Source organism: Manduca sexta, unplaced genomic scaffold (genome assembly GCF_014839805.1).
Source record: "Manduca sexta isolate Smith_Timp_Sample1 unplaced genomic scaffold, JHU_Msex_v1.0 HiC_scaffold_454, whole genome shotgun sequence".
NCBI classification, from domain to species: Eukaryota; Metazoa; Arthropoda; class Insecta; order Lepidoptera; family Sphingidae; genus Manduca; species Manduca sexta.
In genome coordinates this window covers 1-13,747 of record NW_023595247.1, presented here as the reverse complement: position 1 = coordinate 13,747, position 13,747 = coordinate 1, and the positions used below count along the sequence as shown (strand labels likewise).

General features: G+C 36.0%; 1 long non-coding RNA gene across 1 annotated transcript; it reads left to right on the top strand.

The window, feature by feature from the left end:
- The first annotated feature begins 9,203 nt into the window (after positions 1-9,203).
- LOC119193378 lies at positions 9,204-12,726 on the top strand. Its single transcript, XR_005113938.1, has 3 exons — positions 9,204-9,350; positions 10,553-10,650; positions 12,567-12,726. It is a non-coding gene; the product is annotated as an uncharacterized LOC119193378 (long non-coding RNA).
- The last annotated feature ends 1,021 nt before the right edge of the window (positions 12,727-13,747 follow it).

Here is a 13,747-nt window from a genome sequence, read left to right as displayed (position 1 = left end):
AATATAAAAGCATTTAATCTAACTCCTTGTTGTATTTATTCGTGAGCTCTTTTCGAGTTTACACACGTGTTTAAAATGTTCCATTTTATCATCCTTTTACTGCCATAGTCGCAGGTCCGAGGGTGTGGAAAGTCACAATTTGTTACACACTTTATTAAATATATTAATGATGTATGCAACATTAATTTCCATCAAATAACTTGGTGTTTTTGATGAATGTAATCTTTATATAATTTACCGGATGTAAATTATTATCAAGGTATACCAGATATGAATATGTTTGATGGAAAGGAAGCTAACCTTTATTATCATCGGACGATCTCATGAGGGAATCAGATGGTCGCATTGTTGACATATTTACTAAAGGCAGTCACCATAGGAACTTAAGTGTTTTTTACATTACTCAAAATTTATTTCATCAGGGTAAAGGTCAAAGAGACATTTCTTTGAATTCAAGCTATATCATTTATTTTAAAAACCCACGTGATAAGACTCAAATCCGTTACTTAGCACGACAAGTATCGCCAGAAAATAGTAAATTCATCGAAGACTCCTATAGGGATGCTACTAAAGAAGCACATGGTTATTTGATGATAGATCTGAAACAAGACACTAATGATATGTGTAGAATTAAATCTAAAATATTTCCATTTGATGGTCATTGTGTAGTGTACATCCCTACAAAAGAGTTTAAATATCTCAAGAGTCAACAGATATCTCTCATTTACAAATGATGGATCGACGTCTCAAGACGCATAAGGATTTGTTAAGCGCTCTTTATAAACTCAAACCAAAACATCAACAAGCTCTTTTAAAAGCCTGTAACGAAAACGAAATTAATTTTATTTGTGAATGTATTCATAATGTTCTACAAGGAAATGTAAAACTTGAGCAAAATCAAAAATAAACTAAAAAGTATAAAAATCTACTTCGAAAATTGGTACGTAAAGGTACAAATAAAATTAGAAAGAATATAATAGTTCAAGAAGGTGGCGCTTTTCTACCGATTATATTGGGTTCTATTTTGAGTGGATTAATAAGCGGACTAGTTTAAAATGGAACATGCAAAGAAAATGTTGCTGGTTGAACAAAGTTTAATAGATAAATTGAATCAAAAGAAAAATGAAAACCCTACCTCTCGTTTGGATAGTGAAATGGAAAATATACTGAATAGTAAGATGGATGATCGAAAAAAGTGTAAATTGTACTTACAAGTTTTACAAAGATATCTTCATTTCATGGAAGAAGATCGTCGACCGATTGAACTTCCTATAATTACTTCCAATGTTGATAGCAACGATCCCACCGGCGAAAGTTGGAAAAAATTTAATATAACTAATGATATCAAGAATAAAGATCTAGTTGCCAGTCAGACATTGAGTGAAGAAGAGAAGCGACAAAGTTCTGCAATTGAAAAAAAATCTTCTTTCACACAAAAACATATTCTTAGTTTGATACCAAAAACTTATGTAAAAAAGGGTGAGTTGTTATTGAATTCGGTGTCACTACATAAAAACAAAATATTTTGGAATGACGATGGCACAGTCATTGTAGATAATGAAATAATTCCTGGTAGTAATATTATCGATTTAGTAAGCGACATACTGAGGCCATTAAAAAACAACGACCCAATTGGTTGGAAAAAATTTGCTGAAGCGTTAAAGGATTTAAAAAATACCGTTAACTTATATAGGAAATCCGAAAAGACGTGACTATATAACTCAACTTCAGAAGGACATCGAAGAACAGTTTCCAACGAAGCCAGAGGAATATTTTACACCAAAAAGTGAAGATAAACACACAAATAAAATTAAGAAAAAGATAGACTGGGAAAAATGGACCCCTTATTAAAATTAAATCAAATTTATTATGATGTATCACATCCAGCTGGATACAGTTGTATTGACAAATTATCAAGAGCCATGAAAGGTAAAATGAAAAGGACGACGTTAAAAATTGGTTGCGAACCCAAGAAACATATACTCTCCACAAGCCTGTACATAGAAAATTCCCACGAAATAAATACATTTTATCTAACCTAAATGAACTATGGCAAGCTGACTTAAGTGATATGCGAACTTATTCTAAAGAAAATAAAGGTTATAACTACATTCTTTGTGTTATTGACGTTTTCAGCAAATATGCATATGCTAGGCCCTTGAAAAAGAAAAATTCAGATACAATCAAAAAGTGTTTCGAAAGTATATTTGAAGAAGCTGACACAACACCTACTCACATACAATCTGACAAAGGCACTGAATTTGTTTCAAAAGATGTACAAAGATACTTCAAAACAAAAAATATTAATTATTATACAACAAACAATCCCGATATCAAAGCAAGTATTGTAGAAAGATTTCAAAGAACGCTTAAAATGAAGATGTGGCGTTATTTCACACATAAGAATACTCATAAATATATTGACATTTTGCAGGATTTGATACACTCCTACAATTACAGTTTTCATTCTAGTATCAAAATGTGTCCTTCAGATGTTAATTCTAATAATATAATGACAGTTTGGACTAATTTGTATGAAAAATCTGAAAAACCTGCTAAAATTATGTTACCTACGTTCAATGTGGGGGATCATGTAAGAATAACGAAATATAAACATATATTTCAAAAAGGTTATGAATCTAATTGGAGTGATGAAATATTTGTGATTTCTTCTATAATAGAACGAACTCCGTGGCCAGTTTATACTATTAAAGATTTAGATGGAGAAGAAATAGTAGGAACTTTTATGACCGAGAATTACAAAAGTTATTTATGACCCCACCATCGAACATAAGATAGATAAAATAATTCGCTCTCGCTATTCTGGCAACAGACAACAAGTGTTAGTTAAGTGGAAAGGTTATCCGAACAAATTTAATAGTTGGATTTTAGCGTCTAGTTTGAAACAAATATGAATAAAGATTTTTATTTAACTTTACTTAGCAATAGTTCCATGGAATATTTTCCTGAAAACAAAACATCAATTTTTTCAACAAAATTACCCAAACCTATAATATTGGAAGGAGAGTGGTGTGTAGGGAATCGTTGAGTTTCAATATCCGTGTACAATGTTTACTGTTCAAGACCATGAGAATATTGTTTACATTACCAAAGTAATGACAATGCCTAATGAAGACAAACCATCCACAGTATATTATAAAACTCACATACCTGCCACAAATTATGATAATATTAACCATATTTTATCAGCATTAAATAATATAAGAGAAAAATCAAATTCCGCTATGATAATATTTCCAAATTTGTGTCTGTTACTGTATTAGATGAAATGATAAAGTCTGTAACATTATCTCCTAAATTGGGTTTACAGCTGGGATTTGAACCAAACAGAAACCTTGTTGAAAAGAATTTTGCTAAATGTCCAGCTAATTTACATTTAGGCTTACCATCTCAACTTTTCGTTTATTGTGATATAGTTGAACCTCAAATTGTGGGTGACGTAATGACTCCTCTTCTAAGAATCATACCATTAGATCCTTCAAAATACATCTATGGAGCCAATAAAATGCATGTATTTTCACCTCCGCATTATTTACCCGTCATGCGAAGGGAATTCGATACCATTGAAATAGATATAAGGTCAAGCACTGGACAAAAGATACCATTCCAATTTGGAACAGTGTGTGTTAAACTACACTTCAAAAAATTATAATGCATTCTGAATTCCACAATATGACATGCCCATATGAACGCTATTACTCTCATCAAGCTGGGTCAGGTATAGGAGTGGTATACAAAGGAGCATCATATCAAAAGGGACATGGAATCGGAAGTTTCCTTGGGGGTTTATTTAGGTCAGTTTTACCATTACTATCCAGTGGAGTTCGTGCTGTTGGTAAAGAGGCATTGAGTGCTGGTGTTGGCCTATTGACAGATATGGTTAGTGCGCGACCTATGGAGGATTCAATAAAAACACGTCTTAAAGAAGCTGGTTCAAACTTGAAACGAAAAGCAGACGAAAAAATGATAGAATTAATATGTCCGGATCGGGCTATATAACAAAACGAAAAAGGTCTACCAGGAGTCATTCCATCGTTGACTGCGAAAGTGAAAGCTCTAAAAATCGAAAATTACTTCAAAACAGATCAAAGATATATTTTCTAACAATTAATCATAATGTCTTTTTACACAGTCATTCCTGTGAATGCATTAAGTCTGAATTAGATTTGTTTGCATTACCATCTACACAAACTAGCATTGAAAGTGGGATTTGGATTCATTATAAGCCAATTTCGTCACTAGCGGACGATGGTCCAATAGAATTTCAAGTTCCCGGAGCAGGCGATGACTACATAGATCTTTCTCATACATTAATTCACTTAAAAGCTAAAATATTGAATCAAGATAACACTAAACTAGTGACGTCTACAGTTGTTGCTCCTGTGAATAATTGGTTACACTCACTCTTCAGTCAACTTGATGTATACTTGAATCAAAAACTTGTGTCGCCACCCAATAACACCTATGCTTATCGCGCTTATATAGAAAACTTGTTGAATTATGCTCCTGCGGCTAAAAACTCTCACCTCACCTGTGGTTTATGGTACGAAGATACAGCTGGCAACATGGATTCCACGACTGATGGTAATAAAGGATTTATCAAAAGACAAGAGTTAGCCGGTGAAAGTAAAGAAATTGAAATGATTGGTCATTTACATGGTGATTTATTCAATCAAGAAAAATTTTTGATTAACGGTGTTGATATGTGTGTTAAGTTAGTTCGTTCTAGAGAAAATTTCAATCTTATGGCCTCTTCAGTTGACCTTAAATTGAAGGTATCCATTACGGATGCAACTTTAATTATTCGTAGAGCACGAATCAATCCAAGCGTGTTACTTGCACACCAGAAGGTTTTGGCATCTACCACAGCTAAATACCCTATCACTCGAGCTGAAGTTAAAGTTTTAACAATACCATCAGGTGTTCAAGGAAAAACTCTTGATAATATTTTCTTAGGACAAGTACCTAAAAGGTGTATAGTTGGATTTGTGAATAACGCTGCTTTTAATGGAAATCTCACTAAAACCCATTCAACTTTGAAAATTATGATATTAATACTTTTGTTTATATATAGATGGTCAACAAATACCATCAAAAGCTTTACAACCCTCATTCGACAGCAATATTTATACTTCGGTATATCATACGTTGTTTTCCGGTACAGGTATACATTTTCTTAATGAAGGTAATGGAATATCTCGAGAACAATATGCCAAAGGGTATTGTATGTTAGCGTTTGATTTGACACCTGATTTATCAGCAAACTCTTCCAGTCACTGGAATCTTATAAAACATGGTAGTGTAAGATTGGAAGTTCGTTTTGAAACAGCTTTGACGCAAACTATTAACTGTATTGTTTATGCAGAGTTTGATAATGTTATTGAAATAGATAAAACCGTAATATTTCAGTAGATTATAGCAGTTAAGAAAATAAAAATTGTTTATAGATTAAGTATTTTAAATTGCTCAATAAAATGATTACATCATATAATATTTTTTTTGTAATTTAATCCTTGCAACCCCACAAAAATATCTGTCTTTCAATAAAGAGAACCATAACAGGTTATTGTTAACCATATTGATGATATTACCACTTTGTCGTTCAACCTGATAAGATTGTGCAACAATTTAGTAAATAAAATGAATACAATAGAAATACAGAATTACTTGAAAAAAATTGATCCATGCATTGAATATAATGTGTATGCAGCCAATCGTTTACCGATATATGTTGTAACTCCTGCATACATAGTAAGTAACTTAGATCCTGATAATAAACCAGGTTCTCATTGGGTTGCCATACACATAGATAAGAATGGATTTGGACAATATTTTGACTCATATGGTCGACCACCTCAAGGATACCACCGAATGTTTTTAGCGAGAAATTCTAGAATGTGGAATTACAATACAGATCGAATTCAAAATGATTTTACTATTGTGTGTGGAGAGTACTGTATAATGTATTTGTATTATAAATACTATGGTAGGAGTCTCAAAGATTTTCAACAATTATTTGGTGCCAATACTATATATAATGATGTGTTATTAAATGGTTTATTTAATAATGTTTTAAATTAAATAAATAATATTGAAGACACAATGTTTTGTTATTTTTATTTATTCTATACTAATAAACTAATACAAAAATATAATTAGTTCCAAACATGTTTTAACGGTTCCCAATTACCTTACAATCGTAAGCTTGACTTGACTTGACAAATATTAAAAAGAATCATAAGTATTTACAATAATTATACTTAGCACTAGCACAAAGAGTTCAAAATGCAAATAGATGAGTAACTTAAAAACACTGTTTTTACAATACAATCTAAATTATTAAAATATTTAAGTCTAGCAATCGCAAAAAATACAATGATAGGTTTCTTAGAACAAAGTATAATATCTAAATGAAATCAATTATTTTTTTCACACGAAGAACATTTCAAAGTTATTAAGTTATAAAAAAAAAAAAGTTTATGCACTGGCACTACACACTGACACTTTTTTCATTTGTCTGTATCTATTGTATATTTAACACAATCGTCCTTACTAGCCAACTGTTTAGTAATATTGTATATGGTGTCCTTTACGGTTTGCAGGTTCTTATCACAGTCACTTTCTGCGTAATATTTAAGTCGCACTTCAGCGTGTTTCCACTGTTCCATCGTTGCAATATTTTTTATTTTATTAACGTCGTAAATTTCAATTTTAATCAGGTGTGATGCATGTGTGCCGTCGTCGCTGTTAGATTTGATGTACGAAATGCCACCACCACTCGTCGATCGACCAACACTGGATGACTTTTTCGTATTCGTCTTTTTCTTCTTTGGTTTTTCGAAAAAGTCATCGATGTTGTTAAATTCGTTCGATCTTTTATTGGCTATGATCGCCTTTTTGACTTTGGCTGCGAGGGTCCCTTCTTCGTCACTAGGTTCGTCGTTTTCATCAGCGTAATAATAACTCTTGAAAGTATTTTCAGAAAACTGTAATAAAAATTAATAAAAATGTTTTAGTTATCAGTTAAGTAAGTAGTATGTGATAAATACGTATAGGTATGCTAAGTATAAATGTACAAGTTAATAACAATGATAAATTAATAAGAGATCGAAGACAGCTAAAATGTATTAACCTCGTGGACAACACATATAATAAACAATTAATTAAACATCTAGTTGGTTATAACAACGTTAGGTCAAAGTATAAAAAGGTACTTACATTCATTTTTATAACAGTTTCACTATTTTAACACTTCACTATTACACTTAACTGGAGATCTCGCTTGGAACAGAGCACAGAGTGGAATACGATACCATGTGATTTTGAGTCGGTCTTTTATATGGAGAGCGAGTATTGTTTCCTTACAGACAAGACTAAACATGTTTCCAACTTTCACCATAAATTTTATATTGAATAGGTATTATTCGGAAATGGGAATAATAGAGACGAGACCTATTGTTAAAAATAATAGAGAAGTAGTAAATCATTGATAAAATATAGTTACCACCCGTGGCAACAATGAGTGGATGCAAAGGTTTTGTACCTAGAATTTGGGTAATGTATTATGTATGACAAACAATTGATTGATTTATCTTTCACAAACAATGGCCATAATGTGTAAAGGGTCAGTATTGAGTAATTGTAAACGGTTATTAAGTAGAAATACGATACAAAGACCTTAGCGTTTTTCAATAAAAAAGGATCGCTGATAGAAAGTAGAAAGACAAAAGCATAAGGAAACAAAGGGAACAGGTCCAAGCTTGAAAATGAGCCGTAGAGCATGAGTAAAGTTAATGCATCACTCCATTCGCGGGTGATATAAATGCAATCCGCGTACGTTGGTAATGAAATCCACGGTAAACTTCGACGTAACATGCGGGCGGTACAAGAGTAATCCGCGGACGGTATCATTGAAAGTCGCGGCCGATAACAATTATAATTCGCGGGCGGTATAATTTTAATTCGCGGGCGCTATCATTTTAATTCGCGGTCGGTATTATTTTAATTCGCGGTTGATATCATTTTAATTCGCGGTCGGTATTATTTTAATTCGCGGTCGGTATTATTTTAATTCGCGGTTGATATCAATTTAATTCGCGGATAGTATGGTGGCCCGGCCCTGGAGCAGGCCGCGGATCCCCCGTGGCTGGGGGCGCGGGGTGGCTTCGCAGGTGCTCGGGTATCGGTGAATCCCTTACTACTTGCACTATAATCTCCTGCGTGGTTGATCTCCGTTGAGATTGGCGGTCGTGGCCGAAGTTTGGATAGAATGGGTTCATTCAATTCATTGTCGAATAATTCGTGCACGAATGACTGTATATTATTAATACACCTAAATAAACACGTGTTCGTGATTATAAACACGGCAGGTGTCTAAATGAGGGATAAGATATCATTGTTAGAAGGTCTCTCATATGTGAGAATCCGTCTGGGTAGGTACCACCGCAGTGTCTATTTCTGCCGCTTAACAGTGTGTAGTCACTGTTGTGTTCCGGTTTGAAGGGCATTGTAACCAGTGTACTGGACATAATGAGACTTAACATCTCATGTCTCAGCTGGGCGAGCGCAGTGGAATACCAAAAAATATTTGTAATTCAAGGTGTTGGTGTTTCTACTGTTTATGGATCGTATCGCTTATCAGGCGAACAGCTCGTCTCGTCATTCAAAGCAATAAAAAAAATATAACTCACCAAGATAGCTGCTGCACTCATATTAATAAATAATATAAAATTAATATACTTTATAAAATCAGTTGTTTTTGATAGATATTTATTTGACACGTCAATTTTGTGTGACAATTATGTTTAGAAATACTACATTATAATTGTTCCGAGTAATAAGGTTTTTATTCATTAGTTCCCGACTAAGAGCGGCGATAGCCTAGTTGTGTGTGGAACGGACTGCCGAGACGAAAGTCCGCAGGTTCAAAACCCAAACACACCTCTGACTTTTAAAGTTGTGTGTGTATTTGTGAATCATCGCTTGCTTTAACGGTGAAGGAAAACATCGTGAGGAAACCTGCATACCTGAGAAGTTCTCTATAGGAATTTTGAATGTGTGAAGTCTGCCCGTACTACAGCGTGGTGGACTAAGGCCTAACCTCTCAGTAGAGGAGGCCCAACAGTGGGACAGTATATAATACAGGGCTGATATTATTATATTACTTATTATTATCTCCATTCCAGGTACACACACGTCTGACGTACCTGCGTCACCTGATCGTGTCGCTAGCGCAGGCGCGCGACATCGACCGTACTTTGCTCGTGTTCTCACACGATTACTATGATGAAGAGATCAACACTCTAGTCAGGAGTATCGACTTTACTAAGGTGAGTAGACGATTTCTTATAGTACATTTTAACCCATGAATAATAGCCTAGTTGGTTGTAGAACGGACTGCCGGGACGAATGTCCGCTTGTTCAAATTACAACTTGGCTGACTTTTCTAAAATGATGTATGTTTTCTTTGTGCACTATCGCTTGCTTTAACGTTCTTGTCGTCTTGCTTAGACGACGTTTCGAAGACTTTGCAGCTGTTGGTCCCCCCCATCCCCCTCTTCGTCATCATCATCATCAGCCCTGTATTTTATATCTACTGTCCCATTGCTGGGCACGGGCCTCCTCTACTACTGAGAGGGATCAGGCCTTAGTCCACCACGCTGTAGTGTGGATTGGTAGACTTCACACATTCAAAATTCCTATAAAGAAATCAGGTATGCAGGTTTCCTCACGATGTTTCCTTCACCGTTAAAGCAAGCGATAATTCACAAAGAATACACGCATATTTTAATTTTTTAGAAAACTCAGAGGTGTGTGCCCTTGGGTTTTCCCCCTCTTGACCATGAAGATTATAACATAACATACATAACATCACGCATTTATCCCCGAAGGGGTATGCAGAGGCGCAACCAACACACCCACTTTTCGCCAAGTGTGTTCCGTCCCATGATGTGATAGGGGGCGAGCCTATCGCCATATCGGGCACAAATTTCAGACTCCGGGCTGATACTGAGCAGAAAAACCCAAATATCACTGCCCGACCCGGGATTCGAACCCAGGACCTCAGAGCGCTATTGTACCGGACATGCAATACAACTACGCCACCGAGGCAGTCAAGATTATAAAGACTTTGAAATATCGAGAGACAATTGTTATAATATAAAAAACTCTGATAATATCCGTAAAATAGTATTATTTCAATGACTCACATTCGCATAAACATAAGAAATCATTCAAATCGTGATTATAATTTTGCACCTCTAAAATTCCAATGATATAAATGAAAATTTGTTACAAAGTTGTTTTTTTTGCATTTATGTTGCGTCGTTATATTTCTAAATATGTGGTATTCAGCTATATGTGTAAGGTTGATGTACTATACTTGTAAAAAATTATCTTTGACACTTATTGTATTGGCAAAAGAAATAAATTTTTTTTTTTTTGCTTTTTTTCATTTACGCCACACCAATTGTTGACTTCCTTTTATAGCTATAAGGCAATTATGATACTGAATACCCAGTATAATTTGCAGGTAATACAAATATTCTACCCGTACTCGATACAAACGCACCCCAACGAGTTCCCCGGGATGGATCCCAACGACTGCCCCCGAGATGCCAAGTTTGAACAGTGAGTTAAATTCTGTTTATTACACACGCACACGCACACACACACACACGCGCACACGCACGCACGCACACGCACACACACATACACACGCGCACAAGCACGCACGCACACGCACACACACACACACACACTTTTTGTTTGCACATAGGCACACACACAAACACTAGTTTTTGTTTGTCTTCTGTCGCCAATGATTTTATTTGTTAAATATAGTTAGTTGTGAAGGAATTAAATAAATAAATGATTACTCTGGAAGTCATTTATATGAATATATTTGTGTGTGTGCTTATGTAATAGAATAATAAAACATTAAAAATACTAAATAGGTTTTTTTTTGCATGTCGAAGAGTCTGTACTCAAGAAAAATTTAATTTAGTACTCAGGGATAATTTAGCTTGCTATTATTCAAAGAATTTTTAGTATCTTTAGATATTAAGCATAAAAAAATATTTATTTTTCTGAAAAAAAACTACTATCAATATTTGCCGGGATTAGATATTACAAACAAAACACAGCCTTTTATCTGAAAAAAAAAATTCTGCATCTTCAATATTGAAGTTAAATTTTTTTACTGAATTTGGCACTGTTTTTTATATCATTATTTTCTCCAAACGCTTCGACCACGAGTATCTTCAATATTTGCTAAGAGATGATAAAAAAAAAACTAAAAAAAAAATGTTTTTTTCACAATTGTAGCAATAGTTATAAATATTGTCATGAATTACATTTAAACAAAAACATTTCTCTAAAAAATAAAAAAGTTCACAATACGAGCAATAGTCATAAATTTTGTGATAGTCAAAAAAATATTTTACTCTTTACTCCTTATTGTACCAAACACAAAAAAACGATACAAAGAAGAAAAGAGAGACAAAAGGCGCATGTACAAATGGCGGTCTTATCGTTCTAGGCAATGTCTTCCAGACAACCATGGGACGGATATAAAAACCAGAAATAGAAAGAGAGGGTAGTGCAGTGGATTATATTATATCTATACTAGCTTTTGCCCGCGGCTCCGCCCGCGTTATAAAGTTTTTCAGGCTAAAGTTTTCCGTTATAAAAGTAGTAGTTTCCCGGGAGCCTATGTTCTTCCCAGGGTCTCAAACTGTCTCCATACCAAATTTTATCTTAATACGTTGGGTAGTTTTTGAGTTTAACACGTTCAGGCAGACAGATGCAGCGGGGGACTTTGTTTTATCTAATTTTTATCTATTTTATTTAATCTAGGGTTGTCCACCCTTAACATTTTTTTTTACAAAAAATAGGGGTTGGTGATAGAAGGGTATAAATTTAGGGTTGAATGTATTTTTTAATGCGACATAATAAAAAAAATAAAAAAAAAAAATTTGTATAGAATTATAAAAAAAATGTTAAGGGTGGACAACCCTTAACACTTAGGGGGTATGAAAAATAGATGTTAGCCGATTCTCAGACCTACTGAATATGCATGCAAAATTTGGTTAAAATCGGTAAAGCCGTTTCGGAGGAGTACGGAGACAAACATTGTGACACGAGAATTTTATATATTAGAAGATATAAGAGAAAGTTGTGTTAGTTACACTATTTATAACTCAAGAACGGATGAACCGATTTGGCTGAAAATTTGTGGAGAGGTAGCTAAGAACCAGGAGATGGACATAGGATACTTTTTATCCCGTTCCCACGGGAAAGGGACGTGACATAAAACGTGGTATAACAAAACGAAATTTGGTATGGAGATAGTTTAAGACCCTGGGAAGTTTATAGGCTACTATCCCGGGAAAATATATAGTGGGACTTTTATCCCGGAAAACTCCTTCACACGGGCGAAGTCACGAGCAAAAGCTAGTTAATAAATTAAAAACAAATAATTGATAAACAATACATACATAAATACACACACTATTATTACTTTACACTATATTTTATAATTCCAGGGCAATGAAACTAAAGTGCATAAACGCGTTGCACCCCGACCTCCACGGACACTACAGGGAGGCGAAATACGCTCAAACAAAACACCACTGGTGGTGGAAGGCCAACAGGATCTTCAACCAGCTGCAGTGCACCGCTAATCATACTGGTAAGGGAAATACCGACTGATGATATTGTAATTGACTATTTTTAGTTATGGCAGTACAATCAATGCATACACCGCTATCTTGTCAACATCACCGTTCTGGTGATCTCACTGAGGCATCTCACCCCGACTCACTAGGTTCACCCCGACTCACTGGGGCATCTCACCCCGACTCACTGGGTCATCATCAACACACCGACTCACTGGGACATCATCACCCCGACTCACTGGGGCATCATCACCCCGACTTACTGGGGCATCTCACCCTGACTCACTGGGTCATCATCAACACACCGACTCACTGGGACATCATCACCCCGACTCACTGGGGCATCATCACCCCGACTTACTGGGGCATCTAACCCCGACTCACCGGGGTATCTCACCCCGACTCACTGGGGCATCTCACCCCGACTCACTGGGGCATCTCACCCCGACTCACTGGGGCATCTCACCCCGACTCACTGGGGCATCTCACCCCGACTCACTGGGGCATCTCACCCCGACTCACTGGGGCATCTCACCCCGACTCACTGGGGCATCTCACCCCGACTCACTGGGGCATCTCACCCCGACTCACTGGGGCATCATCACCCCGACTCACTGGACTCACCCCGACTCAATGGGTCATCATCAACACACCGACTCACTGGGGCATCATCTCTCTGGCACTGGCAAGCTACAATTAGCATCGAAGAAGACTCGACTGAAGACTTTCGACCTCCGGTCTCCGGGGGGGAGTGATGTGGCGGTACAATCGATGCATACACCGCCATCTCGTCAACATCGCCGGAACTGCAAGATTATCGAGGCGTTGACACTGTAGTGATATCACACAGCACACGTTAGATGGCGACAGACGATCCTGGATCACGCTTGCACAATTTGCTCGATGCAGTATATATACCACCTCCGAATAGGAACCTTGCCGCGGCCGGTCACAGACATCTTGACTGATCTTCCCCTTCCATAGAGGAAAGCAACATCTGTTCCTCTACAGTGGCTACCTTACGCCGCTAAATAGTAATTACACGGATA